This window comes from Alligator mississippiensis, chromosome 1 (genome assembly GCF_030867095.1).
Source record: "Alligator mississippiensis isolate rAllMis1 chromosome 1, rAllMis1, whole genome shotgun sequence".
Lineage (NCBI taxonomy): Eukaryota > Metazoa > Chordata > Crocodylia > Alligatoridae > Alligator > Alligator mississippiensis.
Genome location: NC_081824.1, coordinates 19,406,062 through 19,425,276, shown reverse-complemented (window position 1 = coordinate 19,425,276; position 19,215 = coordinate 19,406,062). Strand labels below are relative to the sequence as shown.

General features: G+C 42.3%; 1 protein-coding gene across 3 annotated transcripts in view; it reads right to left on the bottom strand.

The window, feature by feature from the left end:
• The window catches only part of LDAH (lipid droplet associated hydrolase), a 212,529-nt gene that overhangs the window by 129,748 nt on the left and 63,566 nt on the right, over positions 1-19,215 (bottom strand). The gene's annotated exons all lie outside the window — the stretch shown is intronic.

Below are 19,215 nucleotides of genomic sequence, written 5' to 3'. Positions count from 1 at the left end.
GGCTTGGTAGCCGTTTAAAAATTCGCACGACTTCCACCCAAGTCGGAAAACTTTGAGCACGCTGCAGAGTGCTTCTAAAAGAGATCTGACTTGTGGCTGAGCTGATCAATAGACTGATCACCTATCGATTCTTCTCCCCGTCACCGAGCACAATCCCAGACGTACCCTATTCCTGCCGGCTTGATTTGTAGATGGATGGGCTAGCCTGAGCCTTATTAGCTGGAACAACTGACACAGTTGTTCAGACAACCGGACCGTCTTCGTCGCAACCACCAGCGACGAAAGTAAAGTTTTACAACCACAAAGCTTTCTCGGCCTCTCTATTCACCAGCCCGCCCGACGAACAAGCAATTATTAGATCACCTCGAGTCGGCTCTGGCCGTCCGAGACACTGATGTTAAGCACTGTTAAAAATCCCACCCAAAATTTTATTTGCCATTTTACTAGTTCATTTCAAGCATCTGATGAAGTGGCTTATGGCCTATGAAAATTCATGCCTTTCTGGACCAGTCAGTCCAAGTTAGACGCTGCTCTACCTTCTTCATGTTACTAGGAGACATAACTGAATTTTTAAGGTAGCAACGAAAATCCTAAAGCAACATAAATGAAACTGAAAAATATTAAGAGAGATACCTTGGCTAACTAGCTATTTTAATGTGGTTTGTAACGCAACTAATCCCGTTAAGAAAATATTTTAACTCCTTTAATACTAAGCTTTATATTTAAAAAAAATATATAAAAACTAAATGGTTTTATTCCTTTATTTGTCTTTAAACATCTGTTACCAGTTCTGATTGTTACATTGCTTCCAAGAGGAAGGGCAGGGGCAGGGCTGCTGGCTAAAGAGGTCTACAGAAAAATTAAGCAGATGAGTGAAACCTGCTCTTAGGATCTGATTATCTCTGCTGCTTTACAGTTTGTACAACCATTAACATATTCAGTGTGAGTGGAAAATGCCACTGTTTAGATGTAGTATTCATTTTATACTCCACTTTGTGTTCACTTTACAGTGATAAAACCTGCTACACGCACTGCAAGGCAGAGGGAAACAATGCTATTAATTCTGGCTCCATGAAAATCAGTGGCAAATCTCCCACATACTTCAGAGTCTAGAATTTCACTCTATAGCTCCTTTAACTGACACTGACTTACTTACCAATGCTTATCAATAGGGACCTACTCAAATCACGATTTTGCAGAAATCACAAAATCCAGCATTGCCTGTGAAATCAGGCAATACCTGCAAAACCCGCGAGGGGAAACCCCTCCCCCCCCACAACTTACTGAAAATAAAATGCTGGCTCCACACTGGCTCAGCCATGCAACCCACTGGGGTGCAAGAGCATGAGGGGCTACCAGCAGGAAAAGAAGCCCAAGATGGCTGCCACCACCATGCCTTGCCACTGGTTGGCTGAGAGGGCTGCCTGTTATGCAGACCTGACCCACTCCACCAATTAGCAGTAAGGGGCAGAGCTGCATAACAGACAGCCCTCACAACCAATCAACAGGGAAGGGCGGAGCTCCTTGGGCAATCAAGGATGGGGGTGGGGGGGGGAGTTTGCTACAATAAGACTGCAAAAATGGTGGCCTGCCCCGCAACCTGCCGGCAAAATTGGCTACCTACCTCTTTGATTTGGGTAGATCCCTACCTATCAATCTTCTGTATCTGCTCTTTAAAACAAAGGGGACAGTCCATTCTTCAATTTGTATTGGGTTTTGGGAAACATTTCTATTGAAAGGAAACTCATAACTATATATGGAGATAGCACAATATAAATTTTAAATAGAGCTATGTGATCTAGACTGTAGCCTTCCCATTACCAAGGCTGACATTTCATTTTAATCATTCATGAAGAAAGTGCTGAAGGTTTCCATGTGTCTGCAAAGATTTTTAGTCATCTATCTGAAAAATAGTACTGCAGGTGTGGCAATGTGCCAAAGACATTACGATGGATTTATTTTTCTTGGAGTTCTCCATTATAGCTGAAATAGAGACTGAAGTGCTACTGTTGCAAAGCTATTTTTTGTTCTTCCTAAGTGAGGGTTTATTTTGCTCTTCATTTTACACAGATAAGGTGTGCTGCACATAACTCAGTCCAATTCATCAGCAAATCAACAAGCAATAAATCTAAAGAGATTTCCTAGTTGTACAAATGCAGACTTTTTGGTTCATTCACATGACTGCAAATTTCCAGGTCATGGTTCACTGCAGTCTTAGCAATTGCATGTGGGTTTGCAGAGTCACACTTTTTAATTATATAGAGAAGAGTATTACTAAATCTAACCTGAGCACTGTGTCTTACAAGTCCAAGGATGAAGCTATTATGCTGCAATAAAATCCACTGCCTTGCAACCCCTAGTCAAGGGGTTCTTTATGTCTGGTGGATATTATGGGGACATTTGTGGAGACTCAAGCAATGTAACCTCAATGGTGATTTTTTCAAACAATAGTTGTACACCTAAAATGACTATAGGATAATGGCATTTCCAGAGCCACTCTGCTCCACATACAAGCTAATGGGCGCTTTTTAACTGGCAACCATGCAACATCAAAAATCAAACCCTTTTTCAGATTAGGCAATACTCCCAATAAAACATACTGTTCTACCTGCATTACTGCACAACAGACCATGTACACCTTAAACTTTGTTGTAATCCCATGCCCTGATATAGCAACACACTGGCATGTGCATATCTTTAAGGCTGTCAATAGTCCAGTCTAGCATCAACAGGAAAAACAACTCCAGCAGAACAGCAGCAAGTGTGCCAGGGCCCTAGGATATTGTTCCCATTTTGTATTTCAGCCTCACCATGAAAGGAGCTCAATTAAGCTTCAGCTTTCACCTAAATGCAACTCCCTCACCTTTAAAGGAAGTATCTTATCCAACTATTTTTTATAGCAAGAGTACAGTAATTAAATAACTGGAACAGATTACCAAGGGATGCAGCAGATTCTCTATCATTTGTAATTATGCCTTCCAATGTGCACTGCTTTGCATTTTTCTCCATTTAACTTTCATCTGCCAGCCACTGTTCCCATGTCAGAGGAAGAACCCCCACTCCCCCAAGAAAAACCCAAAACAACCTGAACAAACAGCTCTTTGGTTTATGTATGCAGATAAACTATAAACAAGTGGATTATACTTCTGAAAGGTCTCAATATTCATGGTAAATAGGGTTTAATTACAAATAAAACCACTATTGAACATGCTTGAGCTGATGCCATTAACTATGTCCAGTGTTATTTTCCATTACCAATTTGGCTGGCATCAAAATGAAACATTCTAATGTCCCAATCAGAAAATAAAAACTTTGAGCCAAATAATTAGAAATGCCTGTTCAGCAATTCTTTGTTCAAAACCACCTTGTGCAGAGAACAAAGCTAATGGCCATAACAAAAACATGTGCCTCATATATATAGGGTAAATATGAGTAAGGGGGTACTCCATCCTCAGATTGCCAGAAGATGTAAAATCTATTGTCACGACTGCATGGGACTAGAGCATTCTTAGCCACACTATAAAGGAGAAATCTTCAGATTTATAGAGAAGCTACATCTTTTAATTCAATCCAATCTCTCATGTATTAAATTTAACTCTTCTACCTTATTTACCTTACTAACAATAATAAAGCAAATGCTCAAGCAACATACACTAAAACATCAGTGTCACTCATTTTGGTGCACTGTGGCGTGCTTTCTAAAGTCAAGATGCCAAAGATATAAATGTTACATTTTCATAGGGTTTCTTAGGGTTCAAATTCTTTGAGATTTTTTTTTTTTCACTAACAGCCATCTGCATTTAATTAGAGGTGATGGTATCAGCTGGAGAACATACCTATGTCATGGGGTGAAAGGCTGAAAATGATCCATAAACAATCTTAAAACCTAAATCCAAAGCTCCATGGAATGCAGTCACTGAAGGCATTAAACTCTGCAATGGATGGACGTCGAAAACCTTTAACATGACTCTTATTTTCTAGACAAGAAGCCAGAAACCTATTTGGGTTTCTACAACTTTTACTTTAAAGCACTTCTTTAAAAATATAGACATCAAGCTTATTTGCAAATTGGGATGAGATCTGCAGGTTCCTTCTAAAGGAGAGATTAATAGTATAAAGTATCAAAAATACATATTAAAAAAAAAAAAAAAAAAAAAAAAAAAAAAGGAAACAGCCAGAATCCAGACAAGCTATCTTCTACATGGCTGTAACACAAAGCACAGAATCCCAGGTCTTTTCTCAAATCCACATAAACTGGGCACCACTCCACGAAAATCAAAGGATTATATAATTCAAGCACAAATGCAAACAGCCTTTAAGTTAAAGGTACAAAACTGTAAGATCTGGCTTTATGATCAAGAGTTGCTAAATTGTTGGTGTAGACCACTAAAAAAATAATGCAATAGAGCTGTTCAGAAATATTTTTAATGCAGGCTACAAATTTCATTTTGAACTTGATTCAACAAGCCTCTTACGTACATACCTAACTTGAAGAACTCCAATAGTCTTGTTGCAGTTCACAAGGGAATTTTGCCATCAACTTCAAGGGTGCTAGGATTTCCCCAATTCAGTCTACTTGAATGACAGTAGTCAGACCTGTGCCCAAACATCTGGCTGATCTGGGGCCTTTTTGAATAATTAACAGAATGTGGCTTAAAAGGGATAAACAAGTATCACAGTAAGGAGACCACTGCAGCATCTCGAGTGCTATTTGCTTTTCACACATTTAGATTTAAAACATTCCAGTGGGTTCATAACATGAAATGTTCATTTGTTTCCTCAAAATAGACATCCAGTAATAAAACCATGAGTGAAACACCAATATTTCCAGGCAATGACAAAAATACCAACATTTCTTTCAATACTAATGATTCATTACATTTATTTGGAAGACCTGTCCTTTTCAAAAGGGTGGAAAGATTAAAGGTTTTTGAGCAACAGAGATTGCAGCATCAGGAGAGGGAGCAAGACTATACTGTGTTGAGCTGACAGTTCCTGCTCCATGCTATGAAAACAACCAGTTCTTCTATACAAGCATTGATGTGGGACACCTCACTGTTGATGAATACCATGGGAAGTGCTCAAAGTGAATCACTGCTGGCAGCAGTTAGCTACAGAAACAGGAAACTCACTCTCTTAACTATATTTTAAATCCACACTTGCACATGAAGCATGCTTAATTATGATAGAGTCATCATCTTTTTAATATAGCCAAAAGTGACTAATATTCACGAACAGGTCCCCAAATACATTTATATGCATACAGTTTGCTACACATATTAAAAATTACCAAGCCTTGTGATTATTCACGATGGCCAACATCAAAGACTGAAAGCAATAGAAGCAACTGCAATACAGAATTGTGAGAGTGAAATTTGGTGGATGAAATGCAAGAGCAGCCAGAGTTTCTGGGCTCCCTCTCCCTTCTCCAGCTTTCAGTGCAGTGCAGTGCAGTGCAGCCATGCAAGCAGAGGGTGAGCCTCAACCTGCGTGGTGCAATGGTAGAAGGGGGAGTGCCCACGTGGTTTCACAGTGACATTACTGGCCCAATGCAATGGGCGTCTGTGTAGAGTGCTGCCTGGGGAATCCGTGGCTCACCCCGAGTCAGCCCACAAGTGTGCAGCCCCGGCTGGTGCAGCCCACGGGGTTTTCAGCCCCCCGTTATGTAGAAGTTAGACAATCCTGTCATACATCAATAAACACTACAAGAGGTTATCTAACTTTAAGAGGGTGTCAGACAGCCATATATATGCCTGATTCCAGGAAATACTGCAAAATGGTACAAGTTAACAGTGTAAGTATGTGCATGTCTGAGGATTGTAGTTTAACTTACATATTTATTATACCTTCAAGTTAGTTTCTTTTCCCACTTTTTCTCTCTCTGCTTCCTTTTGCATCCATTACACCTATCCATCAATGAGTAGCTCGCACAATAACATTGTATTTTGCCTTTCAGTCTGGCCAGGCATTAAATGCCACAAACACAAACCAAGAAATGAGGTATTTCAGTACTGGCTGCACTGACTGTCAACAGCTACCCAACACAAAGGGAGGGTATAAGGCAAGAGTGACCAAGATATGGACTGTGGGGTCCTCATGTGTCTGTAAAGTTGGATGAGTGGCAGCTGTGTTCATTGTCATAGCTCCAGATGCCACAGCCACCACTTGCCACATCTCCAATTTTCCAGACCCATGGGGAGCCCACGAACCATATATGGAAAATGCTTTACACCAGTGCTATACAATTCATCCAGCCCATGCACAGGGCTGCTCCGCAAGCTGGATCCAGAATGTGGGGTCATGTCGCCTGCTGCACAGTGCTGGAAATTTGGCAATGAGAGGAACAGCAGCTGCCATGGCCCTGGAGCTGCAGCAATTAATGCTGCCAAATTTCAGCCCCTTGTGTCGAATGATGCAGCCACATGCTCTAGACCAGAACTGGGGACCACCTGCACCCCACTCACCTGGCCCACACGGCCAGAAGAATTGGAGACCACCAGTATAAAGGTTTTCCAAAACAAACAAGCATTTTAAACATTTGAATTGGCTCAAAATAACTTAAAAGCCACAATGTAGCCCAAACCCTCGAATGTATTCCGACTTTTTACACATTCACATAAACACCCCTCAGGATGCTGATCCCATAACACAATAATGAGAGTAAGGCTTGTTAGTTACAATTGAGTCATTGTTCAAATTCCCCAAAAACAGTGGTTCTGGAAAACGTCCATAGCCCTCCTCCTCTCCTGTTTGCAACTCTGCAAACCATAATTCCACCCCCTCCAACATCTAGTGAAGGTAGCCTGACATCCCTGAGACCACCTGCCACACACAGAGCGTTAATAGAAAAGCACTGCATGTATTCCTAGCTATCATTAACACAGCTTAGCAAGCAGGCACAAGTGGGAAAAGACAACCCCATGTAATCAGCCACTTCTCCACCACCATCAAGTACTCTGGGAACCACTAGTGGCCCACAGACCACAGTATGGGAATCACTGTCTCAAAATAACATGCATCTCTCTTATATATATATAGCACAGAGTATTACTTGGCTTCTGCGGGTTACTATTTTAGACACTTTCCTACCAGCACCCTGGATCATATGATTATAAAAACAAATGGCCCACCTCAGGTAGGCATGCTTATTGTGATAGGCCTGGTCTTGGAAGGTACCATATAAAACAGCTTCACACATGCTACTAAGATCCACACAGTACAGGGGGCAACCTACTTAGCACCAATTCTCAGGACATAGTCCATCCTCAGGACTGTGTAGTCCTAGCAAAAATGATTCCAGTAAGGAAAGTAAGACAAGCAGAGTCATGTGGCATGTTTGAGGATGCCACTGTCTGGATCAACAAGTTGGTGGTTTAGGCATGGCCATACTGCGTAATGCAGCAGACAGGGATATAAGGCATGGCAAAATTGCCTGGATTCTGCCCAGATACACTGTTATGAATTCAGTTCATTAACTTCCATCCACTTTAAGATACACACTGTGGCCAAAGGCAGAATCTGATCCAACACTGGTTATGCAGAACAAGTTAAAAAGTTAATTTGTAATAGAGCTATAAACTGCATTTTGGTAGATAGCAAATGCTAGAACATAGACATGAAGCAATTAATTCAGGAAACTACTTAACATATGGTCTCCAAATGTTACACAGAACATACATAGCTATAGCGTTATCAATATTTCACAATGATAATAATGCTGCCTGCATAATTTAAAGTTTGCCACATCTTCCTAGGTCATTTGTCAGATTTTCCCACCACCATCTCTGATGCTTTCTTCCATGCTGCCCCTCTTGCATGCAGTATACTTTATGAATGGCCTGCATGGGCACTACCTTCCCTCTCTCTTTACATTATGCCACATGAACTATTTATACAGTTTTTGAGAAGGGAAAATGGGGTTAATAACAAGAAGACTGGAATGCATTAGAGAGATGAGCAAGGCCATAGTGTGATTGCTTTAAGTGACAGCACCCTGGTTGGTGGAAGGGGGGGGGGGGGGAATCTCTCTCTCTCTATATATATCTATCTACCTATATCGATTTATATAGAACTATCGAGCGAGAAAGAAATCCTCCCCCCCAAACAGGGTGCTGTCACTTAAAGCAATCACACTGTGGTCTTGCTCATCTCTCTAATGCATTCCAGTCTTCTTGTTATTAATCCCATTTTCCCTTCTCAAAAACTGTATAAATACTTCATGCAGCATAATGTAAAGAGAGAGGGCAGTAGTGCCCATGCAGGCCATTCAGAAAGGGTGCTGCATGCATATTATATATAGATAGACATATATAGATATATAGACATATATATTTATATATAGAGAATACCTTTTGCTCATATTCACATAATGCTAGAGGTGGGTGAGCAGGGCACTGACAAATACAGAAAGGCATGTGGTTGGAACTCTAGAATTCTGGGTTCTAGTCCCAGTTCTACCATGTGCTTCCAGCGTGACCACACACAAGATCCAGTGCTTTAAATTCTATCCTGTAAAATGGGGATAATAATGTTTCTCATGCAGAAATAAGCAGTGGTAAATGGCAAAAATGCTCTGCTTGATTTTTTTTAAATCAAAATCAAATTACTCAGGATGCTCTACATGACCTTTTGGTAGGACACTGGTTCTCCTACCTTCTAAGGCAATATCCTCAACCACTGCTCTGGGGTTTCTTTCACCAGAAATTTCATACTGGACCTGAGAAAAGTTCTCAGTAGATCTTTCTTTTTAATAAAAACATACATTTCACAAAAACGGGGCGGGGGGGTTAAGCAACTGACATTTTCTAGTAAGATCTTTTGTAGAAAAATTCCCAACTCGTCCTGATATTCACTGTTAGCAGTAGAGGTGTTTCACCTTTACAATATTGTGAACATCAGACTTTTTTGTCTCTTGGTAGGACAACAAGCATCCCTAAAAACTGATTTCAAAGTATAGCACTGGGCCCAGTTTTGCCACCCTTAGGTGCAGCAGTATCAGACTTCTTCAGTAATCTCATCACTATCTAGGTGGCACAGTGTCTAATACAATGCATTTTTTTAAACATTTTTTTTTTGCAAATGTGACCTTCACTCTATAATTTTACAGTTACAATCTGATCCATTTGTCTTTAATGAAAGTTTTTTATTTTATTTTTAAATATAGGGATACTTACAAAGCTGCTTTAGCACATCAGTGCTATTATCAGTCAATAATTAACCTTTCTCCTTGAAAACCTCCAATGTACTTTTCTTCATTTTTCTTCCCATTATCCCTTTCTGAGTAAACATATTCTCAAATTATCAACAGACTGCAATGCTATTTCTTCCCTACCTTATGTTTATTTTATTGTACAGAAGATGTAGCATCTGAATGGCAGTTATATGCTATTAAAATATTAACCACATTTCATCTTGCTGATAACTCAAAGGACCACCCATTTAATCGCAGGGAAAATACTAATTAATACACCCGTTCTCAGGCAGTTGCCTCAGCTCGAATAGCCAGGGCACTGAGCTACAATGTATTTTAAAAAGACTCTTGTAGGAAGCACTAACCTGCAGTTTAAATAAACTTTCTCAATGCCTAATATGCTACTTGGGGAGATCCAGAAGATTACTTTTCTCATCAAAATGTGACCGGAAGTCTCAAAGAAAAGTAATACAAGACCTTCTAAATAATGACATGCCAAAAGAAGCCCTACAAACTTGGAAAAATAAACTAATTGTGGATATACTTTGACTGTTTATTTTAAATTAAGGGCAGAAACTGCTGTATCTGAATTACAATCTGTTTAGGTTCAGACTTTTTTGTTTCTTACAAACCTGTCTGTTAGACAGAATTAAACAATGGATGTGAAAATACTTGCAGTTTATAAAAAACAACATCAATACAATTATAATACATTTGGCATGGCAAATAAAAATGCAAGGATGAATAAGTAATCACTGTTTATAACATTATAAAAGAAGCTGTTCATAGGTAGCATCTGAGTGACTGAGTCAAGGACATTAACCATTAGGAAAACTATGAGTCAAAGTGTCAATATTAGGCATTGCAAAGGGAAAAGCAAGACTTAAGATTCTACAAACGTTTATAGGGCGTATATAGATTATGTTGATTTTAAACAGTGAGAGCCGTAATAAGCTGTTCTCTCCTTTTTGCAATTTTAAGTGTTTCAACACCACGCGCAATATACTGAACAACTGCACAACTGTTTGCCACATACTAAGTTCTACAGCAGTAGGGGAAGAAGATGAGTGACTCTTTCAGAGAAGAAGTGGATACTGGATATGTGGAAGTCAAGATTCTGAACAGTTCCTGTGCAACTGGTTTCTAAAGGTAGAATTTTAATATTAAAGTATGGATAAAAGTACACATTCGGAAACCAAAATCAGCGAGAATTCCCAGAATGTGGGTTCATTATGCATACATAGTGATTACTACGCCTTTCAGCTTCAATCTACATCAAAAGGCACAGATGTCAGCTGAGGATTTCCGTACCAAATTTCGTATAATTTCATATAAAGCAGAAACATCAGCAGCAAATGAAGAGTCGTTCATTTATCATCCTTCACAACTTGAATATGCAGTTTTAGGTATCGGCAATGACATGAAAGAACGTTCATCATTGAGAAGCCAGAATTAGCCATACAAGTGTGGTCTGATGTACCCCGCTGCCTCCCATGACAGTGGAGGAAACAATTGTGTTGCCTTTTTAGTGATGTGTTTGTATTAACATTTTAATAATAGTAAACATATACACCTCTGTTTGACCTAACTGTATAAATCCCAAGCCATGTATCCACCTGCACTTAATAATATCACAGAGCATGAGCTTGTCAGACATGTGCTATGCGACCAGCCATTCCTGTTGGCACATGACCAAATTTTGTGCCCACTTACATTATGTACCTGTAGCTATGTATGAGTGAAAGAACTTACACTAGTACCTTACAGCATGTTTAACTGCATTCATCATCATCTTAAAATGGACTAGTTATCTTTAAAAAAAAAATTGCACAAGCTTCAGGGAAATGAAAGGATCAAGTATAGGTCCAGCAGACCTGCTGTCTTACCAAAGGCATGCAATGCCGAGAGCTGTATTTTTTGTTTGGTTTTCAAATCACTGGTTGCTCTTTCTAATAAGTTATGGAGTAGACTAACAGTGGTATCTACCACAGGAAGGTATGCTATAGTCTCCTTAAACTTTCAAGTGGTACCGAAGTTAAATTTAACTAAAACAGAATATACCTCATCATTTATTGTCTCCTTCACCACTTCAAAGACATTAACTAGTGTTTTTATGTAAAATGCATTAATTATGGTTTGCATGAAGTTTCACCGTTAATTACTTTTTACCTTACTCTTACCTCAATCCTGGGGAAACTCTTTGAAAAGATCATCAAGGAGCACATCTGTGATGGGCCGGCATCAGGGATGATGCCCAAGGGCAACCAACACGGTTTCATTTAGGGGCAGGTCATGTCAGACCAACCTGATTGCCTTTTACGATCAGGTCACAAAAGCATTGGATGCAGGTGTTGCCATGCATGTAGTCTTTCTGGGCTTCAGCAAGGCCTTTGACACTGTCGACCACACCACCCTCATTAAAAAACTAGGCAACTGTGGCATCAATGCCTACACGGTCAGATGGATTGCTAATTGGCTGAAGGGTTGTACTCAGAGCATGCTGGTCGACGGATCATATTTGACCTGGGGGGAAGTGGGCAGCGGAGTCCCCCAGGGCTCGGTCCTTGGGCCCACGCTGTTCAATTTCTTTATCAGCGATTTGGACGACGGGGTGAAAAGCAACCTGTTTAAATATGCTGATGATACCAAAATTTGGGGTTAGATGGGCATGATAGTAGGGAGGGAAAGACTGCAGGAAGACCTGGATAGGTTGCAGGGGTGGGCTAACAAAAACAGGATGCGTTTCAATACGGACAAGTGCAGGGTGCTGCACTTGGTCAGTAGTAACCGGCAGCACACTTACAAGATGGGAAACTCCCTTCTTGAGAGCACGGAGGCAGAAAGGGATCTTGGAGTCATTACTGACTCCAAGATGAACATGGGCCGACAATGCGAGGTCACAGTCGGCAGGGCTAACCAGACCTTATTGTGCATCCACAGGTGCAACTCAAGTAGGGCCAAGGAGGTGATCCTCCCCCTCTACGCAACACTGGTCAGGCCACAGCTGGAGTACTGTGTCCAGTTCTGGGCACCCCACTTCAAGAGGGATGTGGACAACATTGAGAGGGTCCAGAGAAGGGCCACCTACATGATCTGGGGGCAGCAGGGCAGACCCTACAATGAGAGGCTATGGGACCTGAACCTGTTCAGCCTTCACAAGAGAAGGCTGAGAGGGGACTTTATGACCGTCTATAAACTCACTAGGGGGGACCAAAAGGGTTTGGGGGAGACCTTGTTTCCCCTAGTGCCCCCCGTGATAACAAGGTATAACAGCCACAAGTTGTTGGAGAGCAGGTTTAGATTAGACATCTGTAGGAACTACTTCACAGTTAGGGCGGCTAGGATCTGGAACCAACTTCCAAGGGAAGCGGTGCTGGCTCCTACCCTGGGGGTCTTTAAGAAGCGGCTCAATGCCTACCTGGCTGGGGTCATTTGAGCTCAGTTTTCCTCCTGCCCAGGCAGGGGGTCGGACTTGAAGATCTACAAGGTCCCTTCCAACCCTACTTCTATGATTCTATGACTTTCTCTTTGCCACTTTCCTTTCCTATCAGCTACTCTGGCCATCTCATTCTTTTAAATATAAACCTCAGGCTTAAAAAGCACAAGAGTCCTTGGACTCACCAGTTCAAATGCTGATATGTTTGATTTACTTCCTCATCTTTCCCAAGCAGAGAAATGTCAGGTAACTTTGGGTGGCTGGGTCTTAAGCACAAGCAACATTGAAGAGTCTAGGGAATTTTGTAAGAGAAGAGGGCAAAGCCCTATTTTCCTTGGACAGAATGTACTCTGTCTTCATTGCTGGTTTTGCTACCTAAGGTCAATGTTAAAGGGTGTATATAACACCAAATCCTATTTCTGGCACACTGTCCCTTTGGGAATGGCACAAGACTCGTATGTAAGTGAAGCCATACTGAGGCTCAGTCTTAGGAAAAAGCTTCCATTCCCAACAGTCAAACAGAAAATCCTTCTTGGGCTAGCGCACACAGTCAGGATTTGCTTCATGTAATCAAGAAATTTTAGATTGTTTCAGAAAAGCACTGAATTAATATTAAGGACTGTGTTTTGCAATCTGTATGAAGACAATTAAAAAACAGCAATGTGGAAATCAAACTCACTGTCAATCCTAGTGTTCAGGAAGAAAGGCATTTGCAGGTATGTTACATGACAGTGAAGAAATATCTAAGCTCTTTGCACCCTGACAACTGAAGAGGTGGCTTTCACTTATCTAAAGCAGGGGTTGGCAACCTTTTCCAGCTGTGTGCCAGAACAATCCAGTTCCAGTCAGGGGCAGCTTGGCATGTGCAGGGCAAGCGCTAGGACCCAGCCACTGCTGTCACTGGGGAGCACAGGGGAAGCACCTGCCACCGCAGCCTCTTCTCCCGAAAGGCACAGGGAGAGCATCCACAGCTGGGGGGGGGGGGGGGGGGGGGGGGGGGGGGGGGGGGGGGGCAGCAGGCTTCAGCAATAGTCGCTTTCCTTTTCCCCTGTCACTGCTGGGATAAGTGCAGGTTGTGGACATGTTCCCCAGGCTGCTGGGCGGGAAGGGAGGAAAAAAAAACAAATCGGTGGAGGAAGTCAGGTCCTAGTGCCCACCCACCTTTGACCTGAACTGAGTCAATCTAGCTGCTGAAATCCCATGTTTGCAGCCTGAATCCAATGGCTTTGTGGGTCGCAGGTTGCCAACCATTGGTCTAAAGGTTTTCTGCTTCCTTCAGTGTTCATATGGCATGACACACAAATGAAAGCAGTTATTAGAGACCTGGAGCTCACTCTAATAGCAGGAGAGGAAAAACCATGCTCCACTGGGGGCTGCAAGCCCATGATCCCAAGAAGCAGCAGAAGGTGGTGGGTGGCTGGCATTCCCTCCTGCACAGCACAGACATCTGCCAGCCTGACCTCTTGGCTCAGGTGGTCTACTACCTGCCAGGAGCCCACATCAGACACAACATGGAAAGGTTGCCAAGACTTATTCAGTACTATCCCATGCTGCACATCCATGTGGGCACTCGTGATACTGCCAGAGGCAATCTTGGGCAGATCAAAAGTGACAATAAGGCTCTGGGCACAAGGGTGAAGAGGATGGGGGCCCAGTCAATGGTAAAAGCCAGGCTAGGAGCAGATGGATCAATGCATCCCCTGGCTGTGTAAATAGATTTGCCAACAGGGTTTAGGTTTCTTGGACTGTGGTGTGGTGATCCAAGAAGACAAGATACCAGGAAGAGATGCAGTCTACCTGACAAAGACATGAAAAAGTGTCTGCATTTTGGCTTGATAACCCAGGAGGGCTTTAAACGAGGTTCACCAGGGAATGGAGAAAGAAGCCCAGACATAAAGAGCCAGGCAACCTGACTAAAAACTTAGTATAGTAAAAGCTGTGTTAACTGGCATTTTACTAACTGGAATACTCTATTATCCAGCATGTGCACGAAGTATTGCTTGAGCAGGGCTGGGGGGGAGGGGAGTGCAGCGGCTCCCCTCTGCAGGCTGCACAGGTTCTGCCTGGCCGGCTGGACAGAGGGGTGGTGAGGGAGGAGTTTGCATGTAGCAGCGCCCGCCACTGCCATCACCACCCTGTGCTGGTGCCATCACGCTAATTCCAATAACGGGCATTTTTAGATACCCGGCACTCTCCTTACCCCCCTCATGCCGGATAGCAAAGCTTTTACTGTAAGAAGAAGCAATAATGGAAGCCTTAGTAATGTTTCCAGAGGGAAGAGAGGACCATCAGTTAGATCCCTGAAGTGGTTATATAATAATGCACTAAGCATGGGTAATAAACAGGAAGAATTGGAGGTCATAATACAATCTCTCAGTTTTGATGCAATTGGGATTACAGAGATTCAATGGGATAGTTCACATGACTGGAGTATAATCATGGATGGGTATAGCTTGTTCAGGAAGAACAGACAGGGGAAAAAAAGGAGGTGTTTCCTTATATATAAAGGTGATGAACTCATCTTTCCAGGTGTAGTATGAAGTGCAAGGTAAGCCTTTTGAAAGCTTCTAGGTACAGATCAGAGGGGGTGCCATGCTGGGTAATGTCATGGTAAGCATCTACTACAGGCCACCAAAACAAAAGGCCTTCTTTAAACAACTGATGGAAGCTTCCAAATCACAGAAACGGATTCTCATGGGCTACTTTAATAATCAAATATCTTCTGGGAGTGAAACACAGCAGTGTGCAAGTAGTCCAACAAATTCCAGAAGTGTAATGAGCATACCTTTTGGATACAGGTGGTAGAGACTAGGGCTGTGTGAAGCTTTGATCCCCGATTTGATTTGGTGGTTATTTGGCCCAATTCAGTGGCAGAATCTCCGAATCCGAATTGAATCAGAGGACCCTTTAATCTCTCCGAATCAAAATCAGAACGCTCCAAATTGATTTGGAGAGATTCGGAAAGATTTGGAGATTCGGACATAGACACAGCTTTAACTGTTTTTTCTATATACCTCTACGTAGCAGGGGCTCGTGAGTGCTGCAATGCTGGGGCGCATGGAGAGTCCCACAGGAGTGTGGAGGGCTCCCCAGCATGCTCAGCAGCAGACCCGAAAGTGGACCAGAAACACTTCTGGTCCACTTCCAGGTCTGCCAGGGTCTGTGTGGGGGCTCCCCCCACCAGCTCAGCGACTGGTGCCTCCTGGGTCTCGGTGGGAGGGCACCTGGAGTCCCCTTGCAGCTGATCACTGAGCGGGGGGGGGCATCCCTGCACACTCCCTGGCAGACCCAGAAGTGGACCAGAAGTACTTCCAGTCCACTTCCGGGTTCACCGCCGAGCACAAGGAGGGCCCCCCACACTCCTGTGGGATGCTCCATGTGCCCCAGCACTGCAGCGTTCACAAGCCGCGCCTGCTACCTCAAGGTATGTAGAAAAAACTTTTAAAGCTGTGCCTATGTCCAAATTGCTGATTCTCCGAATCAGCATTGAATCTTCAGATTTCAATTTAGCCGAATTGAATCAGGGACAGTGATCCAAATCAATGAATCGAATCACTGTCCCCAATTTGGGCCGAATCCAAATCCGAATCGAATAGGGGCCGCTTCACACAGACCCTCCTTTAACTCACTGCTCACGAACAAGGAGAAATTGGGAGAGAATGTGAAAGTGGAAGACAACTTGGGTGACAGTGACCAAAAAATGCTGAGAGTTCAACATCCTAAAGGGAGGAAGGAAAGAAAGCACAGAGTAAGGACACTGGACTTCAGGAAAACAGACATTATCAAACTCAGAGAAATGGTGGGAGCAAGTCTGAGGGGTAAAGGAGTTCAGGAAAGCTGGATGTACTTTAAACAGACAAGGCAAAGGAGCAAGCTATTCCATTGCAACAGAAGAATGAAAAGTGTAACAGAAGGCTAGCCTGAACAGAGAGAAAATTTCTTCAATGAGTGCACACTCAAAAGAATCCTATGGAAAGTGGAAACTTGGTCACAGTACTAAGACAGAATATAAGAGAATCATTTGGACATTCAGAAAAAAATTAGGAAGGCAAGGCATAATTTGAGATTCAACTGCCAAGGGCCATAAAAGGCAATAAAAAGGGGTTCTGCAAGTATGCCAAAAGTAAGAGGAAGACCAAAGAGACCAAAGGTTCCTTACAGAATGCATAAGGCAATCTACTTCCAGATGATGTAGAGAAGGCTGAAGCATTTAGTGACTTTTTACTTTAGTCTTCACAAATAGGGGTAGCTACTAGATGAGGAGTGCAGTTGGCAGTAAAGATAAGAAAGCAAACAAAGAGCCTAGAATAATGGCAAAACAGGGTAGGGTTTTTTTTTTTAAAGCTAGATGCCTGTAAGTCAGGCATGGGATGCATCCTAGGGTAGTGACGGAATTGGCTGAGGTCATTTCTGAGGTATTGGCTATCCTCTTCAAGAACTCATGGAGGTCAGGTCGAGGTCCTGTATGATTGGAAAAGAGCAAGTATAGTGCCCATCTTTAAGGGAAGAAGAAGGATCTAGGGAATTACAAACTAGCCAGCCTGATCTTGATTTCTAGAAGGATCATGGAGCAGGAGTTCAAGGAATCTACTGTAAAGTGCCTAGAGGAGAACAAGGTGATCAAGAAAAGGCAGCATGGATTTACCAAGAGCAAGCTGATTTCCTTCTATATTTATCACACCTGACCAAGCTGATTTCCTTCTATATTAAGGAAAAGGGCTCTGTGGATGGGGGAAAAGCAGTGAATGTGATATACCTTGACCTTAGCAAGGCTTTTGACACCATCTCCCAAGACATTCTCATGGAAATGCTAAGGAAATACAGCTCAGGAAATACAGATTAGATGAAAGTACTATAAGGTGAATACATAACTGGCCAGAACATCCTACTTAATGTCTAATTGGGAAAAAGTATTAAATGGGATTCCCCAGTGGTCTGTTCTAGGTTCAGTACTGTTTAACATCATTGTTAATGATTTGGATGATAGACTGAATGCATACTTAGCAAATCTGCAGATGACACCAAGTTGAATGGAATTGAAGACACTCTGGAGGACAGGGCTAGGATCTGGAATAACCTGGATAGACAGAGAATGATCCATAAGCAATCAGATGAGATTCAACAACAACAAGTGCAAAGTCCTTGAGACAGAATAACTGCATGTACAAAGACAGACTGGGTAATGACTGGTGAGGCTGGGGTACTCTGTAGTACTGCAGAGGAAGACTTGGGGCTTAGAGTGGATCATAATCCTAATATAAGCCAACAGTGTGTTCTTGTTGCAAAAAAGTTAACAGCGTACTTACTGGGTTGTATCAAATAAGAGCAACTCTTGCAAATCAAGGGAAATGATTATTCTGCTCTACTCGGCACTGGTGAGGCCTCACCTGGAGTATGATATCCAGTTTTGGACTCCACACTTCAAGAAGAATGTGGACAGACTGGAGAGTCCAGTGCACAGCATCTAAAATGGGAGGTCTAGGAGGTACAATTTATGAGGGAAGGCTGAAAAAAGACTAGGGTTTAGTTTGGAGAAGAGAAGACTGAGGCGGGATTTGGTAACAATCTTCAAATAACTGAAGGGTAATTACAGACATGACAGAGATTGGCTTTGTAATTACCCTTAATTACAGAGTGGCTATAGGAAACAGGACTAAGAGCAGTGGCTTCAGTCCCCAGCGGAGGAAATTTAGGGTGAAGATTTGGAGGAAATTTCTGAGTATTATGGTGGCCAAGCGCTGGAACAAGCTACCTAGAAAAGTTGTGGAATCTCTACCCCTGGAAATTTCAAAAGTGGGTTGGATGGACACTTGGCTGAAATGGTTTAGTCAGGGACAGCCCTGCCTTGAGCAAGGGGCTGGACTAGATGACTTTCTGAGGTCGCTTTCAGCTGTACTTTCCTATAATCCTAATACTTTTGCACTGCATATGGTTGTATACTATTTGATTACATTTTCCTTATGCTATGAGTTTAAGGCATTGGGGGGGCGGGGGGGGAGGGGAGGGCTGATCACATCATAGCACTCATGTACACATCTCACAGACTTTTCCTGTAGAGGTTAATTTTGGTCTTGTACATCACCTTTTCTAGTTCTGACTTGGAATGTTTAGGTGCTGCATATACAGTCTATTCATGCTTTAGTTAGTCGTGTTTTTGCAGTCAATTTGCATTTCCTTCACTGCATTTGTTGCAATAAATAAATGCAGGAAAGATCAGCTTCTAATAACTCAAACTTGCTTTTTGTTATTTCCTGTTCTCTTCCTTCCTCCTGACATAGGCCAACATCTGTTCTTCTATTGCACACAATTTATATTGTGTCAGTGTGGCATAACTTGAGGATTTCTAGCTGTTTGGCATTTTCCCTTGGGTTTATTTGAAGTGAAATTTATTTTTGTTGTTGCATTCTTAAATTGCTATTGCAGAGTATAATTTGCTGCCCTAGTAAAGCAAGTAATCTAGGGCAGTAACAATATATATTTTTTTAAATTATTAAAGTTTTTAGAATCTCCTAGAAGACTAAGTCTGAAAGAGACTCCCTGAAGAACATTTTAAACACATTTCAAATGCATGTTGATGACAGGATTTGAA